The 19305-nt window shown below is 42.0% G+C and overlaps 1 protein-coding gene and 2 long non-coding RNA genes across 6 annotated transcripts in view; 1 reads left to right on the forward strand and 2 right to left on the reverse strand.

Annotated features, from left to right (window-relative positions):
• The window catches only part of LOC143783463 (uncharacterized), a 74552-nt gene extending 72429 nt beyond the window's left edge, over window positions 1–2123 (reverse strand). The window contains exon 1 of the long non-coding RNA XR_013217186.1: window positions 1968–2123. This is a non-coding gene — a long non-coding RNA (uncharacterized LOC143783463). The remainder of the gene's footprint in view (window positions 1–1967) is intronic.
• HSH2D (hematopoietic SH2 domain containing) overlaps window positions 1–19305 on the forward strand; it is a 317087-nt gene that overhangs the window by 115086 nt on the left and 182696 nt on the right. For all 4 annotated transcript variants that reach the window (XM_077271834.1, XM_077271828.1, XM_077271843.1 and 1 more), the window contains one exon: window positions 2135–2197. The gene's annotated coding sequence lies outside the window, so the exon portion shown is untranslated. The remainder of the gene's footprint in view (window positions 1–2134; window positions 2198–19305) is intronic.
• LOC143783465 (uncharacterized) lies at window positions 177–1118 on the reverse strand. The gene is made up of 2 exons (XR_013217190.1): window positions 639–1118; window positions 177–564 (listed from the first exon to the last, which is right to left on the reverse strand). It is a non-coding gene; the product is annotated as an uncharacterized LOC143783465 (long non-coding RNA).

The raw sequence follows: 19305 nt of genomic DNA on the forward strand, positions 1-19305 counted from the left end.
GCAGTGACATCAGTCTGGGAAAGCCATATGACAGATGCCATAACATCACTGTCATCACGTGACCCAACTCCACACAAAGTATCGGATTAACCCTTAATTCCCCGCCATTTGTCACAATCACTACAGCCGTCCAACATTATAATAAAAGAATATAAAGAAGACGCAGACACAATGAATGGGGTTTATTAATTTTTATTGTTATCTATTATATTATTTAGTTTAATTTATTGTAATCATCCAGCGCCATTTATAGGATTTACTGCATAAAGAGTATGTGACCCAGAGGAAGGCGAAACAACCCCATGTGTGGGGAAAAATTCCTTCCTGACCCCATGTCCTGGCGATCGGCTAATCCCTGGGTCACTGCAGTGTCAGCGCTGGATGGGCCCTGTCACCCCTGTACATGGGGTATTATATACTTATCTAATACTTATATTTCTACCTTATCTTTATCCCTAGGCTATATAAAGCTTATGTATAACTAAGGGGGCACTTACACTGGGCGATTATCTATACTTAGCTGTTTTTATTTATTTTTTTTTAAATATACCTATCCTTTCTTACCTATATTTATCTATCCTTACTTATCTATACTTCTTTTTTTTTATTTTAAATATACGGGGCCTATCATTTCTTACCTATATTTATCTATTCTTATCCTTACTTATCTATACTTATCTTTTTTTTTTTTTTTTTATTTTAAATATACGGGGCCTATCATTTCTTAGCTATATTTACCAATACTTATCCTTACTTATCTATACTTATATATATATATTTTTTTAATTTTAAATATACGGGGCCTATCATTTCTTAGCTATATTTACCTATACTTATCCTTACTTATCTATACTTATCTTCTTTTTTTATTTTTATTTTAAGGGTATGTGCACACGTTCAGGTTTTTTCGCCTTTTTTTGCGATAAAAACGCTATAAAAACTCATTAAAAACGCATACATTATGCATCCTATCATTTAGAATGCATTCTGCATGTTTTGTGCACATGGTGCGTTTTTTTCCGCGAAAAAAATGCATCGCGGTAAAAAAAGCAGTATGTTCATTAATTTTGCGTTTTTTTCGCGTTTTTCCCGCTATTCTATGCATTGGGAAAAAACGCGGCAAACTCGCGGTAAAAACGCGGTAAAATCGCGGTAAAAACGCATGCGGATTTCTGGCAGAAATGTCCGGTTTTTGTCAGGAAAATTTCTGCCAGAAATCCTGACGTGTGCACATAGCCTAAATATACGGGGCCTATCATTTCTTAGCTATATTTACCTATAGTTATCCTTACTTATCTATACTTATCTTTTTTTTTTTTTTTTTTTTTTTTTTAAATTTTAAATATACGGGGCCTATCATTTCTTAGCTATATTTATCCATACTTATCCTTACTTATCTATACTTATATTTTTTTTTATTTATTTTTTTTTTAAATATACGGGGCCTATCATTTCTTAGCTATATTTACCTATACTTATCTATACTTATCTATTTTTTTTTTTTTTTTTTTTTATTTTATATATACGGGGCCTATCATTTCTTAGCTATATTTACCTATAGTTATCCTTACTTATCTATACTTATATATTTTTTATTTTTTTATTTTAAATATACGGGGCCTATCATTTCTTAGCTATATTTACCCATAGTTATCCTTACTTATCTATACTTATATATATATGTATTTTTTTATTTTAAATATACGGGGCCTTTCATTTCTTAGCTATATTTACCTATACTTATCCTTACTTATCTATACTTATCTTTTTTTTCTTTTTTTTTAAATTTTAAATATACAGGGCCTATCATTTCTTAGCTATATTTACCGATAGTTATCTTTTTTTTTTTCTTTTTTTTTATTCTAAATATACGGGGCCTATCATTTCTTAGCTATATTTACCGATAGTTATCCTTAATTATCTATACTTATCTTTTTTTTATTTTTTTTATTAAAGACTAAACATACCTATCCTTTCTTACCTATATTTGTCTATTCTTATACATTCTTAGAAATACTTACCTAGAAATATTATTTTTACCTATACTTAGACTTATCTTTTTCTCTTTTTTTATTAGACTAAATATACCTATCCTTTGTTATAATTACCTATACTTATAGTTATATTTTTGTAGGTCCCTGATGGTGTTGGACATCCGATGCTCCTGTCTTCTCGGCGTGGTCTTCTGGAAGCTCAGGTACGCAGCTTGCTCTGGTGTTATTGAGCCGGTGTCTTGTTGAGGGTTTTCAGTTGAAAAATGGAAACCCTCCGAACAGCTTAAAAGCACGGACCCTGGGATTAGGCTTAGTTGGCTATAGAAAAAAATGCAGAAAAAAGTCATGGTGAACTTAGTGACTAATCAAACAGTTTTGACTTTAAGTATTGAAAATAATAGTTCAATATTAAAAGGAACCTGTCACCAGGTTAGTACCATATGAGGTAAGGCCGGTACCTTTCAGCCCTGATATACAGCATTCTAATATGCTGTATACATGCCCCCAACCAAACCTGCAAGACAAGCAAGACCTTTTATAATATTCACCTACGGGAGGTCAGGTCCGATGTGCATCGCTGTCTTGGTCCAATGGCTCCCTTCTTCTTGCAATGCCGTCCTCTTTCTTGCTTCGTGTGGATGATGCGTCCTTCGTCATCCACAGTGTCCCCGGTATCACACTCCTGCGCAGGCGTACTTCTCTCAGCCCTGTGAAGGGCCGATCAATGTCCTGCAGTGCGCATGCACCAGGAAAGTTCAAAGAGCTCCGCCGCATGCGCACTGCAGGACTTTACTCTGCCCCCTGGTCATAAGTACGTTTGCTCAGGAGCGCAATTCCGGGGACATTGTGTGGCTGATATAGGACACGTCATCCACATGAAGCAAGAAGGGGAACGGCATCACTAGAAGAAGGGAGGCACCGGACCTACACCAGTGATGCCCATCGAACCCGAACGCCCTGTAGGGGAGTATGTAAAAGGTCTTTTTCTTGTCTTGCATGTTGGAATGGGGGCAGATATACAGCACATTAGAATGATGTATATCAGGGCTGAAAGGTCTCATATGGGACAAACCTGGTGACAGGTTCCCTTTAAAGGAACGTTTTCAAATGTGAATATAATATCTTAGAGACAAAACCAGCACCATGAGCATTGCAGCTGACGTCTGGTCACTTCAATGAGCTGCAGCGCCACTAATCATCTCTATGGCCGCTCACATTTCTGTCTCATCATACATAGGATGCTGAATTATGTGCAGGTATCAGGCAATAGCCCAAGTATGGTGAGAACGACAAGTGTTTATATCAGTACAATCTGTACTTATCACTTCAGCTCTGAACACTTTCACCTGTTTACAGACTCTTTCCGAATTGAAAAAAAAACAGGAAGACCAAAAGGAGGAGTCACCGAGCCGCAGGTTACTTATTGCAGGAAAAAAATGTCAGGACAAAGAGGTCTCTATAAAGTAAAAACACCTTTATTATCTAGTACGGTAAGTGGTGTCACAGAAGGCGCTCACAAACAACATGAATAAGGAAAATATTATATAAAAAGTAATAATCAAACATCATGGAAACACAGCGGCAGTTGGTATATAGGAAAGATACCTCTTTGTCCTGATACTTATTTCCTGCAATAAGTGACCTGCGTCTCAGTGTCTCCTCCTTTTGGTCTTCCTTGTTTTCCGAGTGGTTTTTCCATTCTTTGTCCACACCAGTATACACTGGTATTTTTTTACTCTAATACATTTTGTTCTTCCTGGTGTCTCTCGTTCTCTTGTACCTATAGGTCTTTCTGAATTGGCCTAGCTCCATCAGTTCTGTTTTTTGACAAAAATGTGTTCCTATTTTTTGTTTTATTTTTCATCTGGTGTAAATTAGCAGTGGAGACTATAAAAAGGAGAAATGTTATTTAAAAATGTAAATTAATCTTTAGAATCACTTCCAGGTCTGCATGAAAGATATAAAAATCTTATGAACTGCTCCTTATGGAGGGCTCATGTAAAAAAATGTTTTACCAAGGGCGGTCTTCTCTAGCTCCAGCTACAGACGGCTATGCAATGCTTTGTGTGATTAAAGGGAATCTGTCACCCCCAAAAATCGTATATGAGCTAAGGCCACCAGCATCAGGGGCTTATCTACAGCATTCTGTAATACTGTAGATAAGCCCCCGAAGTAACCTGAAAGGTAAGAAAAACAGGATATATTATGCTCACCCAGGGGCGGTCCCGGTTAATTTCGGGTCTGATGGGTGCGGCGCCTCCTATCTTCATACGATGACGTCCTCTTCTTATCTTCCTGCCGCGGCTTCGGCGCAGGTGTACTTTGTGTGCCCTGTTGAGGGCAGAGCAAAGTACTGCAGTGCGCAGGTGCCGGGAGAGGTCAGAGAGGCCCAGCAGTACTTCGCTCTGCCCTCAACAGGAGCCGCGGCAGGAAGACAAGAAGAGGACGTCATCGAATGAAGATAGGAGGCCCTGGACCCGGACCGCGACACCTATCGGACCCGAAACGAAAAGGGACCGCCCCTGGGGGAGTATAATATAACCTGTTTTTCTTACCTTTCAGGTTACATCGGGGGCTTATCTCATCATTACAGAATGCTGTAGATAAGCCCCTGATGCCGGTGGCCTTAGCTCATATACGATTTTTGGGGGTGACAGGTACAAGCCATTTAAAGGGAATCTAACAGAACTTATAACTAGTTAATTATTTGCATGTAACCCTCAAAAGGGCCTGAAAGAAGAACAATCCTATAGACTAGACATACACTGCTAAGAGATTACATTGTCCAATAACGCGAGCCAAATTATTTTCCAACCCTGACACTAAACATAATGTATCACAGAACCAAAAGCGTAGACGATTGTGGGAGAGAATTTTATTCAGATCCATGGGAGAATTCTCCCATTACTTACTACAGGGATGTATATTATATGGACTAGCTAAAGAGCCCGGCGGTGCCTGGGCATAGTAAATATCTGTGGTTAGTTATAGCACCTCACTTCTCTTATTTTCCCATCACGCCTCTCATTTTCTCCCTCACACCTCTCATTTTCCCCCTCACTCCTCTTATTTTCCCCCTCACGCCTGTCATTCCCCCTAACACTTGTCATTTCGACCTCACATCTGTCATTTTCCAATCACTCCACTATTTTCCCTCACTCCTCTCATTTTGCACTCACACCTTTTCATTTTCACCTCACACCTCTCATTTTCACCTCAGTATATACATGTTTGTTATCTCCCTTATATATAGTATACACCTGTATGTCATCTCCTGTATATAGTATATACCTGTATGTCATCTCCCCTGTATATAGTATATACCTGCTGTGTGTCATCTCCCCTGTATATAGTATATACCTGTATGTCATCTCCTCCTATATATAGTATATACCTGTATGTAATCTCCTCCTGTATATAGTATATACCTGTGTGTCATCTCACCTATATATAGTATATATCCGTGTGTCATCTCCTCCTGTATATAGTATATACCTGTATGTCATCTCCTCCTATACATAGCATATACCTGTATGTCGTCTCCTCCTGTATATACTATATACCTGTAGGTAATTTGCTCCTGTATATAGTATATACCTGTGTGTCATCTCCTCCTGTATGTAGTATGTACCTGTATGTCATCTCCTCCTCTATATAGTATATACCTGTGTCATCTCTCCTGTATATAGTATATATCTGTGTCATCTCCTCCTGTATATAGTATATACCTGTGTGTCATCTCCCCTGTAAATAGTATATATCTGTATGTCATCTCCTCCTGTATTAGACCTCGTTCACACGTTATTTGGTCAGTATTTTTACCTCAGTATTTGTAAGCTAAATTGGCAGCCTGATAAATCCCCAGCCAACAGTAAGCCCACCCCCTGGCAGTATATATTAGCTCACACATACACATAATAGACAGGTCATGTGACTGACAGCTGCCGGATTCCTATATGGTACATTTGTTGCTCTTGTAGTTTGTCTGCTTATTAATCAGATTATTATTTTTGAAGGATAATACCAGACTTGTGTGTGTTTTAGGGCGAGTTTCGTGTGTCAAGTTGTGTGTGTTGAGTTGCGTGTGGCGACATGCATGTAGCGACTTTTGTGAGATGAGTTTTGTGTGGCGACATGCGTGTAGGTTGCATGTGACAAGTTAGTGTAGCAAGTTGTGTGCAGCAAGTTTTGCGCATGGCGAGTTTAGCGCGTGGCGAGTTTGATGTGTGGTGCCTTTTGAGTATGTGCAAGTTTTGTGTGAGGCAACTTTAGCATGTGTTGCAACTTTTGTGCATGTGGCAATTTTTCCGCGTGTGCAAGTTTTGCGTGTGGCGAGTTTTCCATGAGGTGAGTTTTGCACGTGTGGCGAGTTTTGCATGTGGAGAGTTTTGCGCGTGGCGAGTTTTGAGCGGCGACTTTTGTGTTTCGACTTTTATGTGGCGAGGTTGGTGTATGTGTGGTGAAATGTGCGCTGAGGGTGGTATATGTGTTCGAGCACGTGGTAGTGTGTGGCGCATTTTGTGTGTGTGTTCATATCCCCGTGGTGGTGTGGTGATTATCCCATGTCGAGGCCCCACCTTAGCAACTGTACGGTATATACTCTTTGGCGCCATCGCTCTCATTCTTTAAGTCCCCCTTGTTCACATCTGGCAGCTGTTAATTTGCCTCCAACACTTTTCCTTTCATTTTTTCCCCATTATGTAGATAGGGGCAAAATTGTTTGGTGAACTGGAAAGCGCGGGGTTAAAATTTCACCTCACAACATAGCTTTGACGCTGTCAGGGTCCAGACGTGTGACTGTGCAAAATTTTGTGCCTGTAGCTGCGACGCCTCCAACACTTTTCCTTTCACTTTTTCCCCATTATGTAGATAGGGGCAAAATTGTTTGGTGAATTGGAAAGCGCGGGGTTAAAATTTCACCTCACAACATAGCCTATGACGCTCTCGGGGTCCAGACGTGTGACTGTGCAAAATTTTGTGGCTGTAGCTGCGACGGTTCAGATGCCAATCCCGGACATACACACATACACACATTCAGCTTTATATATTAGATAACTGGGGAGTGCATCATATCGTATGGAAAACCATGGGGGTGCATTATTCTATATAGAGGACCATGGGGGGTGTATTATACTGAATGCAAGACAATTGGACGTTCATTATATTGTATCAAGGACCATAGGGGGAATGCATTATATTGTATAGAGGGCCATGAAGGTGCATTGTTCTCTACAGAGGACCATGAGTGGTGCATTATATTCTATGGAGGACCATGGAGAGTACATTATATTGTATGGGGGACCATGAGGGGTGCATTATACTGTATGGAGGATTATAAGAGGTTCATTATATTGTATGGAGGACCATGGGGTACATTATATTGTATTGAGGACCATTGAGGGTGCATTATATTCTTAGGAGGACCACGGGGAGTGCATAAAATTCTCTGGAGGACCATGGGGTGTACATTAAATTGTTTGGTGGATCATGGGGAGTGTATTATATTCTATGGAGGACTATGGGGGTGGATTATAGCCTATGGAGGACCATGGGGAGTACATTATATTGTATGGAGGACCATGAAGAGGGCATTATGTTGTATGAAGGACCATAGGTCGCTCATTGCATTCTATGGATGACCATGGGGAGAATATTATATTCTATTGAGGACCATGGGGGGTGCATAAGCTTGTTTGAAGGACCATTGGGAGTGCATTTTATGGAGGACCACGGAGAGCGCATTTCATTCTATGGAGGACTATGGGGGCTGCATTATAGTCTATGAAGGACCACGGGGAGCGCATTATATTCTAGGGAGGACTATGGGGGCTGCATTATAGTCTATGAAGGATCATGGGGAGTCTACTATATTCCCAGGAGGAAAATGGGGTGTGCATTATATTTTTAAGAGGACTCTGGGGAGTGCATTATATTCTAGGGAGGACTATGGGGGGTGCATTATAGTCTATGAAGGACCATGGGGAGTCTACTATATTCTCGGAAGGAAAATGGGGTGTGCATTATATTTTTAAGAGGACTCTGGGGAGTGCATTATATTCTAGGGAGGACTATGGGGGGTGCTTTATAGTCTATGAAGGATCATGGGGAGTCTACTATATTCTCAGAAGGAAAATGGGGTGTGCATTATATTGTTAAGAGGACTATTGGGAGTGCATTATATTCTAGGGAGGACTATGGGGGGTGCATTATATTCTATGGAGGACCATGGCGACTGCATTGTGTTGTATGGAGGACCATGGTCAGGCCCCAAGAAGCAACCTTGCGAAACTGTGCACGTCGGACAAGGGGATCTCTAGCAGCAGCTGGCCCTACCGCACAGTCTGACAGTTCCAGTCTTCTAGCAGGTATCTAACTATATGAGCATTCTGAACTTCCTGGACATTTAATACACCTTTTTACTAAGATCTGTCAGCACATGTGATGTGAAGGAACTAGCTTCTATGGCATATAATCCATAAGCACCTCACCTTGTCTTCACTCCTCCTGGACTTTGTTTCTTTTCTTTCCTTCTTGCAGGCAGCTATTTAAAGGGAACCTACCACCCCGTTTTTTAAAAATTAGATAAAAATAGTGTGAAATAGGGGCAGAGCTGGGCTTTACATTAGGGCCTTTTCGGTGCCTTTACACCCCCATTAGGCTGCCACGATCTCCATCTGCGCACGCGCGGAATCCCGCGGCCATTTTCCTGAAGTCCCGGGCAGCAGAGCGCTCCATCTGCGCAGGCGCGGCCACAGGAAAGATGGCCGCGCCCACCGGTAAACGGCTGAATAGCGAAGACCGCGCCGTTATTCATCTCCTGGGCAGTGGATTCGCCTGCTGGACATGCGCACACCACTACGCCACCAACGTAATGATGAGCAGGATCCTGGGGGACAAACAGCGCTGTGACCACGCCCATCCGACCTGACCCACTTGAGTGACAGCAGAAAACGGCCACTTCACAAAGGTATTTGGGCAGCCTAACGGGGGTGTAAAGGCACCGAAAAGGCCCTAATGTAAAGCCCAGCTCTGCCCCTATTTCACACTATTTTTATCTAATTTTTAAAAAACGGGGTGGTAGGTTCCCTTTAATATTGCATCTGCAAAACTTAGTAACACAAGACCTCTCTAAGAAATTCATATAGATAGGCCACAAGAATGTATAGTTAAAAAATACAAACTTTATTTCAAACAAAAGAGAAAAAGTATCTCAATCATAAATATAAACACATAAATGTAATGTTAATGATGCCTCCAATCTAACATAGGTCCTGGTGAAAAAAATCCACAGTATCTAAATCTCATACAGTATAAACATATCATTCGATATGCCACCTAGTAGCTATTAATATAGATGCATCAATATGATAACGGCAGCTATACAGACAGGTTAAAGTGCATGGTGCCTATATTTTATTTTATGGCTTATTTTTTGTTTTATTTCATAACGATACCACACATGATTGGAAAAACATCTATGGTGTACCCATACATATAATTAGCCACTGATATGCCTCAGATACTCCAAAGCCAAATACCGATATCAAACTTATTGGACTGATCTGCTCAGCCGCCCTGTAGTCAAGTGCAAATGTGCTGACAGGAGGTATTATAGAGGAACCTGTGTCAGAGATCTAACAATAGTGTTGTAGCATAGCAGACCAAAGTCCTCTGCATGTGGTATAGAGGCTCCCTATAAAATGCAAATGTGCTGACAGGAGGTATTATAGAGGAATCTGTATCAGAGATCTAACAATAGTGTTTTAGCATAGCAGACAAAAGTCCTCTGCATGCGGTATAAAGGCTCCCTATAATAAAGTGCAAATGTGCTGACAGGAGGTATTATAGAGGAACCTGTGTCAGAGATCTAACAATAGTGTTGTAGCATAGCAGACCAAAGTCCTCTGCATGCGGTATAGAGGCTGCACACTAAAAGAACTGAAACCTGTGGCATAGTTACCAGGATAGAGGACACCGGACCTGAGAACCCCTACGCGCGTTTCGATGTATATTCTTCTTCCGGGGGCATGTAGTGTTAGAGGGAAGTGGGAGTGTTTTATGTAAACCCCAGCCAATCAGATTGTTAAGAGCCCACATGATCCAATATGCTGTGACGAGTGTTACTACACATGGGGCGGAAACTGAACAGACACCAATACAAATTGTACTGCTGGATCAGAATGTGTGGGTATAAAAACTAATCAATTGTGGGCATACGTGCTAACGTTCAGCCCGTAATATAGTGAGTATGCATGTAAAATACAATTCAACATGAATATATTATAGAAGGTGCCGGACCGAAAGTGATCAACGGTGGATAGTAAACAAACCGCAAATATTTTGTTAAAAATACACAAAACCATGTGCTGAATTAGAAAAGAAATTGCGATAATAATATTGCCGTAATAATAGGCTGTGATCGCCATATTGTGTAAAAAATACAAGATAAATCCAGTATTAGCGGCGCATGCGCTGTCGGCGCCGCAAGTAAAGTGACCTATTCCACTGCCGATGGTGACCGGATCTGCGCACTAACCCGATGTTAACGGGTAGGTCACAGGTATAGTCTGTATCAGCAGCAGAATGATCTGCTCGCGGCGCAAAGGTGCATGCGCACTACTGGCATCCGTATAACGTGGAAGTGACAGTGCCTAAAGTGCCAAGTGCATAGGGCTATGATGATTAATCACTGTCACATAAAGAGATTGTAATAATAAATGCAACAGTTAATTATAAACAATATCACACATTAGTGACAAATCAAATACATACAATAATGCATATAATTTAAATTAACAATAGGTTGTGAAAAATTAAAATAATGACCCAACATTTAAGATTATTCTCTGTAGGGCTGTTGGATGTGCATTTGAACGTGAAGCATACGAATTCATTCCGCCAACTTGCTCGAACAAGACAATTGGACCAAAGATAAAAATTGTTGAGCTGGGGTGTACTATTGAGATAAACAAACATACAAAATAATTAATGGTTAAAATAAAAACATTGGATAATTAAAAACAAAACCCATTCCCATAAAACAGTATCTGATAGGAGACATGTTCAATAGTAGAATACATACTGGATGAAAAAACTACCTATAGGAAGGACCCAAAACCTAAATTCTCATTTAAGCCCTGTGGAGCCATGGTGCCCAGTCTATAAATCCAGCGGCTTTCAGTTTGCGCCAGGAGTCGCCCAAGATCACCACCACGTATGCCCATTGATACAGAGTCAATACCCCTTATTATAAGGCCCACAGTACTACATTTATGATAGATCTTGAAGTGGCGGGGTAATGTTTTGAGCACTGTTACATCTTCTATTGTTTTGGCCTTTTCGATGTCCCTACAATGTTCCCTGATCCGGACTTTGAGCTCTCGGGTGGTGAGCCCAATATAAATCTTGCCACAAGGGCAAGTAGCATGGTAAATCACTCCTTTAGTGGAGCAGTTGATATACTTCCTAATATCATATCTTTTTGAACCATCAAAATTGACAAATGTTGATGTCCTGATAGTATTGGCGCAAGCCTTACATAGCCCACAAGGATGAAACCCGGCATTGGGGCTGACTCTAGTGTTCCTATTGGGGTCAGTGGGATTGTAAAAACTGTGCACCAAGGTGTCGGCCAAATTTCTGGATCTCCTGGCTGTTATTAATGGCTTAGTAGGTAGAAACTTTTTCAATATAGGGTCTGTAAATAATATTTGCCAATGTTTGTTAATAACATCCCTGAATTGATACCATTTATTGTGGTAAGTTGTAATTAGTCTCGCCTGCATAGAGTCGTTATTTTTGGTTTTGTTGGTTTGTCCGTATAATAAATCTTGTCTAGGTTTGTTTACAGCCCTTTGGTAACCCCTTCTAATGCTTTTTTTGCTATAACCCCTTTCCTCAAAGCGATCGGCCAGATCCCTGGCCTGAGCATCAAAATCCATAGGGTTAGTGCAAATCCTTTTGGCTCAAAGGAACTGGCCGATCGGAATGCCCCTGATGGTTGAGGATGGGTGGGATGAGGTTGCGTGCAAAAAAGAATTTGTGGCTGTAGATTTTCTATACAAATTCGTTACAAGACAACCATCTTGATCAGCTTTAATGGAGAGATCCAGAAATTCAACTTCCCTACCGTATTTGTAAGTAAGCTTGATATTTAAGTTGTTATCATTTAGTTGAGTCATAAAGGTGTTTAGAATATTAAGGGGGCCCTCCCAAATGAACCAAATGTCATCGATATACCTCATCCAGCCTGAAACCAGGCTGGAATGAGGTATAGGGGCACACACAAATATCTCACGTTCCCAAGCCCCAAGAAACAGATTGGCATATGAGGGGGCACAACTGGCCCCCATTGCCGTACCTTGGAGTTGTAAGTACGTATAGCCCTTAAATATAAAGATATTATGCGTTAGGGCATACTCCAATAGTTGCAGCAACAGTTCAGCAACGTCGTGATCCAAGCTGCTGGAATTCAAAAACATTTGGACCGCATGAAGCCCGTCTTCATGCCGGATGGAAGTGTAGAGTGTTTCTACATCGGCTGTTACCATAACTGCTGACTCGCTCAAGTATATATCATCAATTCTTCTTAGGGCGGCATTAGTGTCCTGTATATAGGACGGTAGTTCACTGACTAGGGGCTTAAGATAATGATCTATTATCTTGGTGACCCAAACCCAGAGATAATGGGTCTCCCGGGTGGATCCAAAGGATCCTTATGGATCTTCGGGATTAGGTATAAAGTTGGAAGTCGTGGATGCATTCCCTTTACCATGTCCAAGAATTTTTTTGGGATAATGCCTTGACTAAAGGCCCCATTCAAAATTTCAATCAATTCATCCTGAAATGATTGTAATGGACTGTTGGTTAACTTGCGGTAACATTGTCTGTCGTTTAATAATTTCATAGCTTGCCTCTCATACATTGAGCATGGCCAGATGACGATATTGCCGCCCTTATCGGAGGGTTTGAACACCACATCGGTAAGATTTGCCAGCGTGTTGATTGCCTCTCTCTCAGCTTTGCTGCAATTTGAGTTACCATACCCATTCATGCATAATTTTTCAATATCAGTGGAAACCACCTTGGTAAAGACTTCAATCGCAGAACAAAGACTGAGAGAGGGGAATTTTTTTGATTTACCCAATAAAGATACCGGGAATTTGTGGCTTACCGATGTGCTGCTGTTTTCCTCCTCAAGGGCCTCTAGATCCGCTAATGCCTCTTTCTCCTGAGTGGTGGTAAACAGATCCTCTACATCTGATCTGTAATGCATTCTCTGTAGAATCATTTTTCTAGAGAAAAGATGGAGATCTTTGATGGCTACGAATGGATCTAGACGTTGAGAGGGAGAAAAAGTTAATCCCTTAGATAAAACCCTATGTTCAATGTCAGATAGGCAATAGCTAGATAGATTGATTACCTTAAATTTGTCATCCCTAGGCTTGGGGGTTCTGGAGAAGATGTCAGCCTGTTTTTTTAAATCATTTTTTCTCGACCCAAATCTGGTAGTCATGTTTGGTCCTTGATTAGTACTGGATGTACTAGTATCAGACACAGAGGAAATCGAGCTGAGAGATGATTGGCGATGTCTACTAGTATCAATATTATTTTTCTTCCATTGCCACTTATATATTTTATTTTCATCATAGTCTCTCACGTCTCCTTGATATTTTTTATATTTTCTCTGTGACACTTCATTCTCCCATTTATCCAAATCAGTGTTGAACTCACTTGACCAGGCTTCCAAAGTTTCTTTTTTAATGTCCTTTTTCATGCACTCCTCCAATTTTTCTAATTCTGTTTCTATCTCAGATATAGCTTGCATATTGCTCTCAATAATTATTCTCAGAAACTCTAGAGAGCAGGACGTAGCAGCACTGGACCACCTTTTAATTAGACTCTCATCTTTTGGATCAAAAGTAGGGTAAAGCTGTACCCGTAGCCCTCTTGGCACAATTTCCTGGTTAACATAATTTTCCAATGCTGTTTTGGTCCACCAGAACCTGGTTTTCTTGAACATCGCATTTTTGTATTTTCTAAATGTCTCTTTGTCAGATACAGATGAATCAACATTAGGTATGGAGGCACCAACATTGAACATATTTACAGCTTTCTTACGCCAGACCGATTCTCTGGCTTTGTAATCCATTGCAAAACTTAGCATATAAAGCAACTTTGTAGTGCTTGCTAAGTCTCTCCGTTCCTGCCCCTTCATGAATATAAGGATTATACATTCGCCTGCTTCTTTTATGCATGGTGCTCGCATTATATTGTTTAGCTGTGCGCTTTATCATTACTTGCTGCTGCTTCCTTTCCCCATCATTTGGAGGCCCTTTTTTCTTACCCTGTCTTTTTAAATTTGTTTTTATACTATTGTTATTTAATAAAGATATTCTTTTATTTGCATGTTGTTTCATATCACTTCTCTTCTGTATGGCACCTTACCATAGTAGATGATGTTAGTCATATATTGATGAAGTGTCCTTAGCCTCTTTATTATTGTATCGCATTATATTGTATGGATCACCATGAGGAGGTACATTGCATTCTATGGAGGACCATGTGGAGCGCATTATATTCTATGGAGGAAAATGGGGTGTCCATTACATTGTATGGAAGACCATGGGGAAGGCATTATATTGTATGGAGGTCAATGGGGGTACATTACATTCTACGGATGACCATAGGGAGCACATTACACTCTATGGAGGACCATAGGGAGCCCATTATATTCTATTTAGGACCATGGGAAGTGCATTATATTGTATGGAGAGCCATGTGGAGTGGATTATATTGTATAGATCAGCTGGGTGGGTGCATTCTATTCTTTGGAGGACCATGGGGAGGCCATCATATTGTATGGAGGACAATTGCAGGTTCATTATATTGTATGAAGGAACACGGGGAGCTCATTACATTCTATAGAGGACCATTGGGAGCGCATTATAGCTTATGGAGCACCATGGGGTGCGCATTCAATTCTATGGAGGGCCACGTGGCTTGTATTATATTGTATAGAGGACTATGGGGGGTGCATTATACTGCATGGAGGACCATGGTGGTGCAGTATATTATATAGAGCTCCGTGGGAGTGCATTACATTGTATGGAGGACCATAGGGGTGCATTAGATTGTGTGGTGGACAATGGGAAGGGCATTATATTGTATAGATGTCCATGGGGGTGCTTTATATTGTATGGAGCATCTATGGGGCCATAACTGCATGGAGCATTATATGGGGCATCTATGGGGCAATAACTGTATGGAGCATTATATGGGGCATCTATGGGGCCATAACTGCATGGAGCATTATATGGGGCATCTATGGGGCAATAAATGGGGCATCTATGGGGCCATAACTGCATGGAGGATTTTATGGGGCATCTATGGGGCCATAACTGCATGGAGCTTTATATGGAGCATCTATGGGGCCATAACTGCATGGAGCTTTATATGGAGCATCTATGGGGCCATAACTGCATGGAGCTTTATATGGAGCATCTATGGGGCCATAACTGCATGGAGCATTATATGGAGCATTATATGGGGCCATAACTGCATGGAGGATTATATGGCGCATCTATGGGGCCATAACTGCATGGAGCATCTATGGGGCCATAACTGCATGGAGCATTATGTGGAGCATTATATGGGGCCATAACTGCATGGAGGATTATATGGGGCATCTATGGGGCCATAACTGCATGGAGCATTATATGGGGCATCTATGGGGCCATAAAGAACTGCATGGATCATTATATGGGGCTCCTGATTCAATATGGATATTCAAAAAAACTTAACCTACTGATGTCTCAATTAATTTTACTTTTATTGGTATCTATTTTTATTTTTGACATATACCGGTAGCTGCTGCATTTCCCACCCTAGGCTTATACTCGAGTCAATAAGTTTTCCCAGTTTTTTGTTGCAAAATTAGGGGGTCGGCTTGTACTCGGGTCGGCTTATACTCGAGTATATACGGGTAATTGTATTCCAACCCGTATATCAAATTGATACATTCCTATAGCATATACCCTGGAATCCTATTGGTCAGTTACTGATCACATGACCAGTGTCATCCAGGTGCCCGTGCGCTCAGTTGACAGTTGAGGAAAGTGACAGTTGGAGTTGATGGTGAAGGTGAAGAATCTGTCTGTGGATTATAAGCAAAGCGCTAATATGGAGAAAGAAGAGTTTGTAGGGAGGAAGAGAGCGAGGAAAAGAAGACACTTGGATTCATTATCTGATGACAAGCCTTCAATCAAAAAACCAAAAAAAGCAGACTCAGGACGGAAGACGTCTCCCACCCCAGAAATGGAGCGAGTGCATGAGGACTTCATTGCCCAGAGTGAAGGGCTAAAGAACAGAAGAGACTTCACCTCATCGGCTGATGAGAAGTCTTCAATCAAAGAGCCCAAAAGGAAGGGCAAAAAGAGGAAGAATCCAGACGCAGGACAGAAGATGTCTCCCACCCCAGAGATGGACCGAGTGGATGAAGACGTCATTGTCCAGAGTAAAGGACCAAAGAACAGAAGAGACTTCGCCTCATCGGCTGATGAGAAGTCTTCAATCAAAGAGCCCAAAAGGAAGGGCAAAAAGAGGAAGAATCCAGACGCAGGACAGAAGATGTCTCCCACCCCAGAGATGGACCGAGTGGATGAAGACATCATTGTCCAGAGGATAGGACCAAAGAAAAGAAGAATCGGCCTGGACTGTGCAGAGGAAAGAAAGACACCAATTATTAAGTACCCAGGAGGCTCAGGTAAGTAGAGAAAAAGAACTATCAATTACAGAGAAAGTTATTGTACATGTTTTATATCTCCACATGTAATCCGGGGAAAAAAGTCAGCGAAATGATTCTACATCAAATGAACCTTTTATAATAAAAAATTACCAAAACCAGTTTTATATTAGTGCAGAAGATTACAGGTGTTGTAGGCAGTTTACCAATGGGAATGTACAACAATGACATTAGGGTTAAATCATCAAGGTGAATGTCTACTTTATTTCTCTACATTTCAGTTCACCCGTTGTGTATGTCCTATTCTAATGTATAATGTTCTTCTGTCAACTCCACTGTCATGTCAATTAAGTAATTCATTTTATGATTTTTATGATTTAAGTTGTGCTGCTGTGATAACATAATTTCCCACGGGATCAATAAAGTGTATCGTATCGTATCGTAACATGGTCAGAGTTATCTCCATACTGTATAATGACCGCACATGATGCTCCATACTGTATAATGGCCACACATGACGCTCCATACTGTATAATGACCGCACATGATGCTCCATACTGTATAATGGCCACACATAACTACTCCTACACGGCTCCACTCTGTACACACGCGCTCTGCTCCATACACCTCATACACATGTGGCTCCACTCCGTACACCTCGCACACACACGGCTCCACTCCGTACACCTCGCACACACACGGCTCCGCTCCGTACACCTCGTACACACACGGCTCCGCTCTGTACACCTCGTACACACACGGCTCCGCTCTGTACACCTCGTACACACACAGCTCCGCTCTGTACACCTCGTACACACACGGCTCCGCTCCGTACACCTCATACACACACGGCTCCGCTCCGTACACCTCATACACACACGGCTAACTGCACAGACTTCTCCATACCTGATACGTCGATCTGCAATGACAGCAGCAGAGGCCAGTAACAGAGGAGGCTGTCAGAGGCCATCCCACCATGCTCAGCCCCACTCATTCCACGCACGATTAGTTTACTATCCAGGCATGATTAGCTCAGCAGTCCACTGGTCTGCTTATTGCGGCACCCAGGGCTGTGTTCGGCAGATAAGCCCTGGAGGTGGTGACTGACTGTGTTGTAACTTATGTACCTCAGAACAGAAGTGTCCCCTCTCCGTGTCTCCCTCTCTAAAGGTCTGTACCGCAGGCACACTGGAGACTCACTCAGGAACATACCGGAGGGGAAGGGGGCGTGGCCTAACACAAGGGGGCGTGATATGTACCTCAAACATGTCTCCTCTCTCTCCCTCTGAGCTGTACCGCGCACACTGGAAGAAAAAGAGACTGCAGGGGGTGTGGCTTAACACAAGGGGGCGTGTAGGGATCCCGTGCTGGACAGCGGGGCAAAGCATCAAAACCGGGACAGTCCCGCACAATGAGGGACAGTAGGGAGCTATGAGGGGGAGACTGGAGAGGGGCCCCTAATACTGCGCTGCAGTACACTTGTGCCTCACCTCGTCAGCCAATCACAGAGTCCGCTTTATGTGCACTCCTGTGATTGGCTGACACTTGATGATGTACAGGTGTCTGCCTTGCCATGTAGTCACACCAGGCCCTAGTGGACAGGTTCATGGTGGACGCTCATTTTGTGGACTTCCTGAGCCACCCCTGTAGCCTCAGTAATTACCTCATGTCTTCTCTGAGAGAAAACATCATTATGTCCAGCAGGCGGCGCCATCACAGATTGCAGTTGCTGCTGCTTGTGAGACTGGACTTGTGAGAACTCTGCAGCAGTATGGGGCGCAGGAAGGTGCCAGCTCCCCAGTACACAGGCTCCCCAGTACACAGGCTCCCCACCTCCAGGAGAGCAGGGCCCCTGCTCCACAGCTGCTGTGCATAAGCCGTGTCCCGTCCTCTCCGGCCATCACTAGACAGGCAGTCGGGACAGAGGGAGAGGGAGGACGGACATGGCAGCTGTGTGCAGAGGAGGTGACAGGAAGCTGCTCAGCTCTCACCCCAATATCCTGCTGACCACTCATGACTGCTGTACTGGGGGCGGCAGGTGTGTGAAGACCCCGACTGCTTCTGAAGACCGACGACAGCGAAGGTAAGTGTCTGTATACAGTATATAGCGCATGTAACTGTATACAGAGTTTATACTAGTATGAATATAGTATATAGTGTACATGACGGGACGTACTAAAGAATGAAGAAAAGGAATAAACATAACTTATAGGTCAAAAGACATGAAGAGGTATTATAGATTTCTTATGCATCTTGGATATGAAATGAACATGACTTATATGTAGACAATTAGGAAATCAACACAGATCCCATATACACGGGTGTATATTATATTCCCTGTGCTTTATAGGTGGGGAATGAACATGAAATATATGTAGATAATAGAGAAGTGAACACATTCCCCATATATACAGGTGTATATTACAGTCCATGAGCTTTATAGGTGGGGAATGAACATGAAATATATGTAGATAATAGAGAAGTGAACCCATTCCCCATATATACAGGTGCATATTACAGTCCATGAGCTTTATAGGTGGGGCAGCACGGTGGCTCAGTGGATAGCAG

This window comes from Ranitomeya variabilis, chromosome 1 (genome assembly GCF_051348905.1).
Source record: "Ranitomeya variabilis isolate aRanVar5 chromosome 1, aRanVar5.hap1, whole genome shotgun sequence".
NCBI lineage: Eukaryota > Metazoa > Chordata > Amphibia > Anura > Dendrobatidae > Ranitomeya > Ranitomeya variabilis.